Source organism: Brassica napus, chromosome A3 (assembly GCF_020379485.1).
Source record: "Brassica napus cultivar Da-Ae chromosome A3, Da-Ae, whole genome shotgun sequence".
Classification (NCBI taxonomy): Eukaryota; Viridiplantae; Streptophyta; class Magnoliopsida; order Brassicales; family Brassicaceae; genus Brassica; species Brassica napus.
Window position 1 is genome coordinate 34,527,815 of NC_063436.1, and position 13,775 is coordinate 34,541,589.

The window sequence follows — 13,775 nt, forward strand, 5'->3', positions numbered from 1 at the left end:
CCTCTTAGCCTGTCGATCGATGCTGATTTTTCCTGCAAAAAACTTTGATTAGTAATGTTCTCAATATCCTTTTGGGCATCAAGTAATTGACTAGACAATTTTTTAAATCTATCATGACTGGTGATATAAAACGGTCATGCATATCCTCGTAAGTCCTCAGCCTCTCATTCATTGCTGAGACTTTGGCGTCGAGCGATATGAAGGTGCACATGTCGATCGATGTGGCTGGATGTTGGTCCTTCTTGCGAATGGTGTCCAGGTCTTGCTGTAGTAGCTCGATTTTGGTGCTTAGCCAGTCCACGTTGTTGTTGAGAGGGCAGTAAACGTCGTTTATCCTTGTGTCGATGTATGAGACTTCCCATTCATCCTTGTGTTGTGTTGAGCATCGCGGTTCTGGAAGGGTCTGAGCTGTAGGAAGACTGACGTCGATCGATGTTGCACATGGTGCGTCGATCGATGCTGAGGTCGTAGCTTCCTTCTCAAGTTGCTGACGTAAACTATCAATTTCTGTCCTCATTTCTGCCATACATCTGAAAAGCTCATTGTAGCCTCTATCCAAAGGCTGATGTGTTTCATCTACCAGTGTTTTGAGCTCCTCTCCCAGTTTCTCCTGAGCTCCACAAATACCAAACACCATTTCATCGATTTCTTCTTTGGTGTAGAGTTCTGGTGCCAGTCTTGTGAGTGTGAAGGAAGTGGCATGTTCTGGAAGACAGATGTGGCTCTCTTCAAAAAGAGATGCTCTTTCCAGTATTTTCCTGATGTTGTCCTTTGTGACAGGTATCATCTCACCAGCTGCGCTTCGTGCGTGTCCACGCTCATCTCTGTAGACTCCATATTCGTCCCTTTGTTCCCAAGTGAACTTTCTGGCTCCATACATGTCGAAAACGCGGCTCCCACATTCATAGCGTCTGTCGATCAACGTCGGGTTATCCATATCGATCGACGTTGGTGTTACCATGTCGATCGATGTCTCCATTATACCGTTGATCGATGCTTGCCCTTTTGGTTGGCGTAATAGATCTGGGTTGGTCTCTGTTGTGGTGACTCCTGCGTGGTTATTGGGATTTGTTAGAATGACGTCTGGAGTGCCACGTTGCTGTGAGAACAGGTTTTCAGGTCCATTGGTTACTTGAAGGATGTCTGCTATGTCCTCTCTGGACACTTGTAAAATCCTTCCATCCATTGCACGTGCATTGCCATCTGGATCCCTGAAAATACCAAATTCATCAGGTGTTAGAAAACCGTAATCAATGTTTGCATAATTATTTTTTTTAGAAATAGAGATATTAGGGTTTAGAGTAGTATCGATCGATGTAGATACAGTTACATCGATCGATGGCAGAGTAATTTATGCAGGAACTTGTGTTCTTGAGATGATTGCTCTTCATGGATTTTTCTGTTGATGTAGAAGGAAGAGTGTTCATCTTATTTGCTTGTGTGTTTGCTCTGATGTGTGTAGGTGGTTTCGGAGGTGAAAAACGATTTATATAGGTATCAATATTCTCCTGCTCCTGAATTTTCGCTGCAGCGTGAATATCGATCGATGTTCCTTTTGGTGTGTCGATCGATGTGAGCGGTTGTTTTGCTGGACGAGGGTGGGTATCGACCGATGTGGAGTGCACAGCGTCGAACGATGTTGGAAATGTGTTGGTGAAATTGTGTATTTCAAGTCTTTCATCCTGCAAAGACATTTCTATTGCACGTTCTTTCCAGTAATCCTCATCGTATTCCTCGGTATGTTCCTCATGAGGTGAAGTAATTACATTGTCAACTGCAAAACTTTCATGGAAACCACTGTCTGCCCAACTGCCTATGGAATAATCATCATGTCCTCTCCTGGTTGGAGGTTGGAAGGCAAAATGTTGGTAGCAATGATTAGGTGAAGCGAAATGGTCAAGTGGGTGCATTACGTCGAGTGACGTGTTGTTGTGGTCATCGGTCACCATTGACACATTGGAATCGATCGATGGAAAGGTTGGGGTGTCGATCGATTCCGAGTACTCTGTTTCGTACTCCGATTCATACTCTGCTCCACAATGGCATGCGCCAATGAAGCCAAGTTCTTTCCCATAATCCACAGAATTAATTACCTTTCTCTTAGGTCGGATGGGATCGTAGTGGATGTTTGGGTCTATGAGCGTTAGACACAATTTGTTTTTGTTCATGTCACATACAGCTCCTACTGTAGCTAGGAAGGATCTTCCAAGCAGAAGTGAAGAGTTCCAGTTAAGCTCGATGTCTAAGACATGAAAATCTACAGGGACAAGGGCATTACCAATCAGTACCTCCAGATCTCTTATGATGCCTCCGGATCGTTTCTCTGAAAGATCCACGAAGGTGAAGGATTCTGTTGAGGGTTCGATGGTCAAACCAAGCTGGTCCGCCATGATCCTAGGGAGGATACTAACCGATGCTCCTGTGTCACACATTGAATGGGGAAATTCAACACCCTTGACTATGCATGGTATTGCAAACTTCCCAGGATCACTCTTCTTCGTCAATGTGATCCTGTGTTTCATCTTTCCTCTGACTTGACGAAACATTCTCCTAATGTCCTCCTCAATTACCTTTGTTTCTCTGAAGAACATCCACAACCGGTGTGTGAAGTAAGCTTCATCAAAAGGTTTTTCGATTGGGATTCTGAGGACTCGTTTAGTGAAACCATCCATCTCCTTATCGTTAGCTTCCCTCTTAAGGTTTATAGGAATCTTCTCCTTCCTTTTCCTTAACCTTCTCCCTTCAGATTCTTGTTCTTCTTGAATAGGTTCTGTTGAACTATTTAAAGGTTGTGTGTTGGTTCGGGTGGGTTTGCTAATGGTTTAGGTGGTGGTCTGAGTGCATTGATATAATCATTATCGATTGAGGGTAACCGCACTCGGTATGTCAGAGGTACCTGTCGATCGATGGGAGGTGTGTTGTGACGATCGACGTCGGACTCACTCTGTCGATCGATGGTTGAGTTAACCGATCCGATCGATTTTTTCATAGAAAGGGGAGGGTGGGTGAGGATGCTTAGCTGCAAATTATTCATGAGTTAGAATTCGAACCGTATTGCATTCAGTCGAATCGCCAGATGACGTCGATCGATGTCTGGAGTAATCCGTCCATCGATCTTCATCATGGTCTGTCGATCGATGCGAGTTCATCGACATCGGTCGATACCATTGGGACCCGCCGAGACTCATGGAGCTTTCGATTTCGAAATCTCCTTCCTCAAGGTTTTCATTTCTCACCACTTGCCAGAATTCATCATCTATGATGGCATTTACGTGGTGTTTCCCTTTGTCGGCTCCTGCTTCTCTAGCAAAAGCTTCTTGCCTCTTAATAGTCTCGCCCGTCTGAATTACTTGGGTTTCAAGTTTTCTCACCTGAGTCCCTAAGGTCTCGATTTTGGTGTTCAGATTGTTGTAGGCAGAGTCTATCTTACCGTTGAAATCCACGGTGATTTGTTGTTGTCCCAACAGTACTCGATCAAGCATTTCTTCGATCTTGCTTTCCTGAGTTTGGGGTGGTGGATTTTGATAGTAAGAGTTCGAGTAGCTCTTGCTGTTGTTGAAGGGTTTTTGAAATTGTGAACTTTGGTTACTTCTTTGGCCATTTCCAAAGAAGTTTCTGTTTCCGCCCTGGTTTCCAAATTTTTGGAATCCGGTACCTCCGATGTAGTTCACATCTTCTTCTCCTTCAGTATCTGCTACTTCTCCTTCAGCTGAACATACTTGCTTCCTAAGAAGTTCGTGCACCACATCTAGCTTAGCTCTTACTTCGTCCATCTGTTCCTTCCCGATAGAGGCTACAGACTTCTTCCGTTCAGAGTCAGTGTTTTTGGTGCTGCTGCTGTTAGCAAGGTTTTCGATAAGTCTCACAGCTTCCAATGGATTCGGAGTAGTGAAGTTTCCTTCACTCGCCGTATCAAGAGCCATTTGATACTGTAAGGCGAGACCTCGGAAGAAAGTGCTTAGCAGCTGCACTTCATTAAATCCGTGGTGTGGACAGTCTCGCTGGAAAAACCTAAATCTAATCCACGCATCTTTGAAGGACTCTCCAGCCTTCTGCGAGAATGTGGAAATTTTGTTCTGAAGTTCTTCAGCGCGCGCCTCATCGAAGAAGTTTCGTAGGAAAGCATTTTTGATGTCGCTCCAGGATGTTAAAGATCATGTGGGTTGCTGCCTAAGCCAGTGCATCGCTTCTCCATTCAGCTTGTATCTGAAAAGCTTGCACAACAAGTAATCTTCGGGACTCCTTCCATCCGAATGGCAGCGATTAGATCCTCGAACCATTCCAAATGGTCCATAGGATGCTCGTGCGGTAACCCAGAGTAGGGTATCTGCGACACGAGAGTGTAGTATTGAGGCTTCAGCTCGAAATTCTGCTTCTGGATCTCCGGAAGTCGAATCGCTGATCTGTTGGAATAGTACTCATCTGGGCGATTGTAGTCGGCCAGTGGTTTCGATCGAGCGTCCTCATCTACAGGTTGAGCAGCTCCTGTAGCATCAGCATCAGGGATTACAGTTCCCTGAGCATCTATTTTCTGACCTGTTGCATTACGCATATGACCGGCCTGGTCATACAGGTTTCCGTTCTCATCCCGAGTTAGAATAATAATGTTTATCATTTTTGATGACACGTTATCGATCGACGTACGCGGTGTAGTATCGATCGTTGTCGACCGACTGGGATCGATCGACGATGACCGTCTGGTGTCGGTCGACGGTTGGTTGTGCGTATCGATCGACGACGAAGTGGTTGCGTCGAGCGATGTGGAACGTTGACCTCTACGGATGGTGCGTTCCAAATGAGCAGGATCGTCTGAGAACAGCAAGTCTTTCTCCTTGTTGCTTCTGGTACCGCTGGGCATGCACCTGAAAAGACAAGAAAAAGAAAAATTATTAGAAAAGGGGGTAAAGAAAAGAATAAGAACTAATAAAACTAAATCTAATGGCGATCAAAGCTCCCCGGCAACGGCGCCAAATTTGATACCACTCAAATTACCCTAAGGAGTGTTACTCTCATCAAAAGAGGTTCAGATGTAGTACTTAGGGATCGAATCCACAAGGAGCTAGGGAACAATTAAATCTAGTGTTTATTAATTCTAAAGGTTGTAATGTTTTAAATAAAATAGCAATAGTAACTAGCGAGTAAATGATAAATGTAACTTAGGTTGGAAATGATATTAGATGCAGGGCCACTATTCAGGTGTTGGAGATTATAATTCCTATAGATGCCTAACTGTTGCATGCATGATATATTAGAGCTCATTCGCTTAACTCAGTGATCAGCTGTCGCATGTACCACTGGTTAACAGACTAGATCTTGTGTCTCACCGGTTAGATGCAGACACAAGAGAGTGTCGATCGATAGTCTATTAAGACGTCGACCGATACACTTTTGCCAACATCGATCGATTGTCAGTTGAGGACATCGATCGACGGGTTCTAGCCAGGCCTATGCGCGAGTATGAAAATGCTCTACTAAGATCTAAATTGGCGGTTAGCCCTCTCTAGCAATCCTAATATGATAGATAGATGTCAGGATGGGATAACAAGGGTGCTTGAATATGCAATCCTATGATCATGTTCTAGTTAGCTAGGCTAAAACAAGCAATGAATACAAATCTATCATGAATATCACAACAAGGCAGATCTATAGTTTGGGGCTAATCCCACAAACCTATCTGAACCCTGGATCTAACAGTTGAACTACTCAGACATAGCAAAGCAATTCATATCAATGGATAAATAGAAACTCATAGAATAGATGATAAGAAAATGAAACAAGGAGTTCCAATCACTAGTGATCTTCTCTCCCAAATGAAACTTGTAACACAACTAGGTCTAGAAAAGAAAAAGCTCTTTTTGCCGTCAAAAACTTAGGCAGTATATATTTTACTAGGTTAAAAACTCGTCAGGGCATTTTGGTAATTTGGCTTGGCTTTGGTTTTTAAGTCTGCTGAATCCAAAATGTCGCGTCTGGTGTCTCGACATCGATTGACGGTACTTGTGTACATCGATCGATATTAATCTTCATCTGTCGAGGCATTTCTTGATATCGATCGTCAGCACTGATGCGTATCGATCGATTATTCTTCCTCTCGTCGACCTCTAAGTGGTCAGCTCGGGTGAAATGTCCTATATGCTCCAAAATGCTCCAAAGTCATAGCTTTACTCCGAAATGCACCTGAACCTGAAAACATACCTAGAAGAGTAGAAAACATAGATATATATATATAGTAAAATAATAATATACCATGGATAAAAATGGGTCAAATCCAAGGTATATCAATCTCGTTATTCCTCATAATCTTCATCATACTCCTCTGTATACATGGTGTGTGTTGCCATAGAGGGAATGTAGTAGTCGTTTTCCCATTCTCCTTGACAAATATTGACCGATTTTTCTGCTTCTGCGTCGGTCGATTTTGGTTGGGCACTGTCGATCGATGTTGCAGTGTGAGTTTTGATCGACACTGAGTATTCTGTCTCGTACTCGGCTCCACAGTGGCAAGCTCCAATGATTCCTGGATTATTGATTCTTCTGGAGGTCTTCTGTGGCTTCTTGACTGGGATATGGTCGTAGTGTGCATTAGGATCGATGAGTGTTAGATGCAAACCGGTTGGTTTGCAAGTTGCACACTGCTCCCACTGTTCACAAGAAGGCTCTCCCAAGTAATAGAGAAGAGTTTCATTTCAGCTTGATGTCCAAGACATGGAAATCTAATGGATTTAGGGCATTACAATTCTGCACCTCTAGGTCTCTCACAAGTCATCCTGAGTTCCTCTGGGAACAATCCACAAAAGTGAATAATTCCTGTGAAGGCTCCAGTTGAAGACCCATATGGTCTGCCATAATCCTAGGTGGGATGCAGACTGATGCTCCTGTGTCGCACAAGGCATGTGGGAATTCAATACCCTTCACCATGCAAGGTATTGCAAATTACCTAGGATCTCTCTTCTTCTTCAATGTAATCCTCATCCTCATCTTTTCTCTAGCTTCACAGAACATTCTCCTAATGTCTTCTTCTGTCTCTCTGGTTTCTTTGAAGAACATCCACAATCTGTGGGTAAAATAAGTTTCATCGAATGGCTTATCTAGAGGAATTCTAAAGACTATTTTTTGGAAAATTTCCTTTTCCTTTTCATTACCCCCTCTCTTCAGATGCTTCGCCACTTTTTCCTTTCTTTTCGTTAGGGTTCTTCCCTTAGGAACCCTATCAACTTCCATAGCATCCACTTCATCATCTGAAGGTCCGATGGGTTTTCTGAAGGTTTGGGTTTGGGCCTGAGTGCATTAAGACGTGCAACATCTATCTCTGGCATCTGCACTCGGTACGTAATAGGTGCTCGTCGATCGATAGGTGCTGGAGGTTATCGATCGATGACGGTCTCCTGATGTCGATCGATGGTGGGGTCAGAATGTCGACCGATGTTTACGTAGACATGACAGGGCGGATGTGGGTGTTTTACTGCGAACTTCTCGTGAGTCATGATCCTCACGGCTTTGCAAGATGCGGTTGATTCCGTAGGAAGTAATGAGCAGATGTACTTCATTGAATCCATGGTGTGGACAGTCTCTCTGATAAGACTCGAATCTGATCCAAGAGCTTTTGAATGACTTTGCAGGCTCCTGAGTGAATGTAGCAATCTTTCTTTTCAAGTATTCAGCACGCGCTTCATCGAAGAAGTTGCACAAGAATGCATTCTTGATGGCTCCCCAGGATGTCAGAGATCCTGGTGGTAACTGCTTAAGTCAATGCAAAGCATCTCCAGCAAGTGAGTACTTGAAGAGCTGGTAGTCTTCAGAGACTCCTTCGACTTTAATTGCTGATATAAGATCCTCGAACCTCTCCAGATGGTCCATAGGATGCTCGTGAGATAACCCATAGTAGGGTGTTTGTCCCACGAGTGTATAGTATTGTGGCTTCAACTCGAAATCCCTCTGAATAGTGGGAGAACGAATGGCTGATCGGTTGGTGTAGAACTGATCTGGACGAATGTAGTCAGCCAACGTTATGGTTCGTGCAGCCTCATCTACAGGTAGAGTAGCCTACAGGTAGAGTAGCTCCTGTAGCATCAGTATCGGACTCAGGGATTGCAGCCCCTTGAGCATTTATCCTCTAACCTTCTACATTATGTAGATGACCCTCCTGGTCATACATGTATCCTCTATCATCTCGTACAAGTATCAAAGTGGCAACCATGTCCCACGGCTCAGTATCGATCGATGTTCGGACTGAAGTATCGATCAATGTCGGATGGAAGATGTTAGTCGACGGAAGATGAGTGTCTTTGGTGGATAGTGGTGAGCGACTATCGGTCGACAGGACTAGTGTCTGGGTCGATGGTGGTTGCCAGAAATCGACAGATGAATAGGTGGTGTTATCGATCGTTGAGGAGCGAGCTTCTTTGCGGATTCAACGCTCTAAGCTTGCAGGATCTGGTGAGAAAAGTAGTTGACTTTCCTTGTTGCTTCTAGTACTGTTGGGCATGTACCTGAAAATCCATGAAAAAAAAATTTATGTCAGAAACTTAAACAAAATTAAATCAATATGCGATCCAACCTCCCGGCAACGGCGCCAAATTTGATATCACTCAAATTACCCTAAGGAGTGATTTGTACTCTCTCAAATAAGAGGTCGAGTTGTAGTACTTAGGGATCACATTCACAGGGAGCTCGGGAACCTAATGGATCTAATATGATTTATTAAATAGGAAGTTTTTAAGATTTAAAATGTAAATTTTCAGTTTTGGTTGAGCAAGTAATTGCTCGATTGATTGGTTGAGGTTTTGGTGCTTAAAAGGAAATAACTAGACTTAGGGTTTCTATTCATGAAACTTAGCATTATAATCCTACAAATGCCTAATGAGTTGCATGCATGATAATGTAAAGCTCAACTATCAATTCAACAAGTCCATCAGCTATCGCATGATTGAACTTGTCTATTAACTAGATCTAATAACCCAAACAAATGTGTTCAATCAATCGTAGTATCGATCGATGATCCTAAAGGGATATCGATTGATACACCTTTTGCTCCGTCGATTGATTATCCAATATGAATGTCGATCGACGCGCTTCTAGTTAAGCTTTATGTGCAGGTTGAATAATGCTTATTTAGCTCACTAGATCAGCTCTCGCCTTACTCTTAGCAAGAAACTTAACTCAGTTATAATGTTTTCAGGATGAGAATGAAGCTCTCGCTTTTATCTATCAATCCTAGGACAAGTTCTTGGTAGCTAATCTAGAAACATGCATTAATGAAAAATCCTAATGAAAATTACCACAACTCAGGAATCTATAGTTGGGGCTAATCCTTCATAACCTATTTAAACCCTAAATCGAACAGTGAAACTACTCACACATGGCCAAGCAATTCATGAAAGCAATTAGGTTAGGAAACTTCATAGAATAGTAAAATAGATATTAATAGAGTTTCAATCACAAATTATAACTTTGGATCTTCTCTCCAAGCTATCACAATCCTAAAACCTTTTGCTGAAAGTAATAAAACTAAAAACAAAACACTTTGCCTCTAACATGGTCGCAACACTTATACATTTAGGTTTAAACTCATCAGGGGTAATCTTGTAAATTGGTGGAGACTTGGGCTTCAAGTCGGCTGTGACCAAACGGGCTTTCTGCGCGTTTCGCTGTCAATCGATGTTCAGGTGTGAACATTGATCAATATTCCTCCTCTAATATCGACCGATGGTCGAGCTTGATGGTCATCTCGGGTGCTTACTCTAAATATCTCCAAAATACTCTAAAATCATCACTTATCTCCAAATCACTCCTGATCTTGTAAATATAATAAATAAACTCTATAGTAAAAACACCTATAAACAATGAATGAAAATGGGTGAAATCCATGGTCTATCAACTCCCCCACACTCCATCACCGGAGATTCTTATGGAAAGTTCCAAAACATCCTGAATTTACCCTAGGGATCCCATCTCTCCTTGAGCTGCATGCGACTTTGTCCTATATATTCTGTTCTTCTTTTCTTTTCTTAGCTACGCAATTTTTATTCAGAAAAACGAGACTCTAGAGGATTTCATCTTTGCAATTAGCTACAATGAAAGGGAGAAGGATCAACTCTCTCTCTCTCTCTCTCTCTCTCTCTCTCTCTCTCTCTCTCTCTCTCTCTCTCTCTCTCTCTCTCTCTCTCTCTCTCTCTCTCTCTCTCTCTCTCTCTATTTATTAGAGAAGAATCAATGAATCATATTTGTTATTTTATTGCAATTGTATTTTATGTTTTCTTCATCGATGATATCAGTGGTGCCACTGGAGAGCTTTTCCCTTCATGTGAAGAGAGACCAGACGAACCTTTCATTTTGGTGAATTATTATTGTTGGAGAAGAATTTTTCACATCGGTAACTCCATTCCATACGTATTGTTCCGTCAACATTGGAAACCCGACCTTTGTTAAGTGAGATGATAACACAATGGGAAGAGGCAGGTGGTGTTCTAAATCTGGTGGAGCATTTTTATTTGTCTGGTCCGATGAAGATACGCTTGTTGTGTGCAGAAGATGGGAGGTACCAGTGGATTGACTTTGTTATCCTTGGGGAAGTCGGTGTAATCGGTGAAGTGTTTAGGATTTATGAGATCATCGCTTTGATTTATGCGATTTCTCCACCTAGATCATTTAAGATGTCCCTATGATTGTTGAGATTCCGATGAGTGAAGTTCTTCGAGTTTTTTTGTTCATCTCTTTGATAGCGGTTGTTTGTCTGGTGTCCATGATTCGGTCCTGAGAAAATTGTCACTGCTCTGATACCACTGTGACAGGAAACCTAGATAGATATCAAACACAGACGTACAAGATGATCTCAAATTTTAGAAGGATCTAGTTGAAAGACTTGATTCGTAATGCGAAGCTCTTGTATGAAGTTACCAAAGTAACTCTAAAGAAAAGTAAGAACTTGAAGAAATAGTTTATTGATTGTGTATTCTTAAACTGTCGTATGGCTACATTATATAAGAGAAGAAATATTAAAACTAATTAGGAAAATAAAAGAGACAAAACCAACAAGAAAAAGAAAAATCAAAATAAGTTCAGATAATGATGAATAAGCTTTGTGACTTATCATGTCACACTCTTTGTTAAGTTCAACTTAAAACCAATTGGCGGTAAGTGGAGTGGCCCAAATCTCTTAGATGTTATTCAAATCCGTTACATAATGTGAGATCTTCTCTAATATCCTCTCTTAAGACAATGGTGCGTATAACCATTAATTTCGCATAATCCATCATAGACTCCGAGAAATTGCTTTATTTTCTAACAATCTTTAAGACACCGAGCCTTCTTTATGCCATCAATTTGTGGGATGATCGGACTATTTTCCGGGACGGATTGATGGGTCAGGGTTTGGGTCCACTTTGATACCAATTTAACTTTCAACTTAAAACCAATTGGCGATAAGTAGAATGGCACAGGTCCCTTATATATATTATTCAAATCCCTTACATATTTTCGATGTGGGATTTTATTCTCTCTAACAGTCTCCGCCGGATCTGGCCCTCATCTGCCGTCTTCCTCCACCCTCGGCGCTTCAGCCATTCCCTCAGCCATGTCCTTCGTTGTCACGCTCTACTCATCTGTTGTCCTCCTCCATCTTCTATCTTTTTCAGTTGTCAAACTCTTCCAAATCAGTATATTCTTTCTTGTGAACCAAATCAATATATTAAATGGAAAATGACACTAAATCAGAAAGTTAGACATACCTTTGGAGTAACCCAATCCAGACCCTTCTTGGATACCTTACTACTGTGAAGAAAAATCTGAGAGTGAGAGATAAAAACGAAAAAATTATCTATGAGTCGAGATAAAGAAATATGCGAACAAGAAGGATGAAGAAAAGAATGAAGAAGAAAAGATAGAGGAGAAGATGAAAAATAAAAATAAAAATAAACAAATCAATTAATAGTGACCCTGGGATCAAGCTTAGTCAATGGAATGGTAAGTATGGTCCTTCATGCTTTTCCATATTAGCCAATAAATTTTTTGGATGACTTATTGTTTAGATTTTACAATAATTAATGTTTAAATTTTTAAGTTTATACTTTATGTCAATAACTAGAAGTTCAAATTTTGCAAAGACTAATGGTTAAATATTAAAGTGATATTTAATTTCAAGAATTAGAAGTTTTAATTGCAAAATACCAATTATCATACTAATGGGGTTCGTATATAAATTAAGGTTTGGAAATGAACAATAGGGTTAAGGCTTATATTAAAAATATTGTGATTATTTCAAAAATATTATATTTATACTATTATTTGAGAAGTGAATTTGTTAATTTGTCAAGTTCTGCGTGATTTTAGAAAAATTTATTTGTTAATTTATTTCTGAAGTGAATTTGTTAATTTGTCAAGTTCTGCGTGATTATAGAAAAATTTATTTATTTGTCATGTTCTTAGGATATGATATTGTATTTGGAATCATCAATTTAAATTTATCTTATTAATTGAACTTAATTAAATATGTAGAAAACATAATTATGATATACATCTAACTATTTTGCTCGACTAAATGTTTAAAATCATATTTGCTATAAATATATAACATAATATACATCAATCAATCTGTAAAAGGTTTTAATTAGTGAAACTCTATCACATATAATAAATATACTATATAGTGTTCGAAATTTAATCATTGTGTGTCACTGTTTCTCAAAGAGAAAATATATATACATGATGGATTGGACTTCACTTTATTGATCAAAACTTTAACGAAGCTTTACTTTAACAATAATATTATTATTATCAGAAGTTTTCGGTAATCTGCAGGATTATGGAACAAAATAATAAGTATATGTTCATGATTTCGGTAATCAATTATTTGGCTGAGATCGTTTTAAAATGAAAGATAACTGGAATTAGTAATATAGTAATACAAATCATTAGCCAATATAAATAACGGTTTAATAAAAAAAATTAGGATTAAATGTAGGAGAATTGCATCCTACAACCATCAACCAAATTATAATTAGATCGAGATCCGCGCTGTGCGCGGATAATATTTGAAAAATTTTCGTAATAAGTTTTGAGATTAGATTAAATTATTTTTTTATAATAGAACTTCTTTTATAATTGACTTTTGTTTTGTTTTCGAGTTGTATATAAAGTTTGTAGTTTAATTTTTTTTTTATCAAACACAATTGCGAAGAGATAGATGTTTGGGATCCATATATTTGCAAAATAATTATACTTGGTTCATTTAAAAAGTTAAAGACACGTTAAATTAGTCAAAAAAATGTCTATGGAATTAGCCCATTAGTTAAAAACAATATAGTTTGCTCAATAACAAAATTAAGCCCACATTTTTTTTCCGGGAGGTCAACTACTTTAACGTGTCTAAAATAAATTAACCACTATAATTTATTTTCGTCTTCTCTTTCGGTCGTTCTGTGGAATCAAAACAAAATTGGCATCAATCTTTATCCATCCTTTCGATTTTATCAAGGTTTCGATGATCAAATTTCGGTCGTTCTGTGGAATACAACATCAAATTTGAGCTCTCCATCAAGGGATGCAAACGCCGTTCTGCAAAGTTTCTTCTTCCTTTCTTCTTTTTTTTTTTGCGAATGAAAAATCGACATCAAGGGATCAATTCACCGAATCAAAACCGTTCAATCTATCACCAAAGTCAATCGATCTTCTATTTTGAGGTTAGACTCTTTAGATTTTTGATTGTAAACCTTAATATTCTCCGATCAGTCAAATCTAAAATTCGTTTCTATATATTTCTCGTATTGATAGATCTCTCA

At 39.9% G+C, this 13,775-nt stretch overlaps 1 protein-coding gene and 1 non-coding gene across 6 annotated transcripts in view; both read left to right on the forward strand.

Moving 5' to 3' along the window:
- The first annotated feature begins 3,978 nt into the window (after positions 1–3,978).
- On the forward strand, positions 3,979–4,084 carry LOC125607755. The gene has a single exon (XR_007338825.1). It is a non-coding gene; the product is annotated as a small nucleolar RNA R71 (small nucleolar RNA).
- A 9,127-nt stretch (positions 4,085–13,211) lies between these two features.
- The window catches only part of LOC106379958, a 37,824-nt gene continuing 37,260 nt past the window's right edge, over positions 13,212–13,775 (forward strand). For 3 of the 5 annotated variants that reach the window (XM_048762462.1, XM_048762464.1, XM_048762467.1), the window contains exon 1: positions 13,213–13,676. The gene's annotated coding sequence lies outside the window, so the exon portion shown is untranslated. Of the gene's footprint in view, positions 13,677–13,775 lie in introns of all 5 variants that reach the window. The other 2 variants (XM_048762472.1, XM_048762475.1) reach the window with 1 other exon arrangement.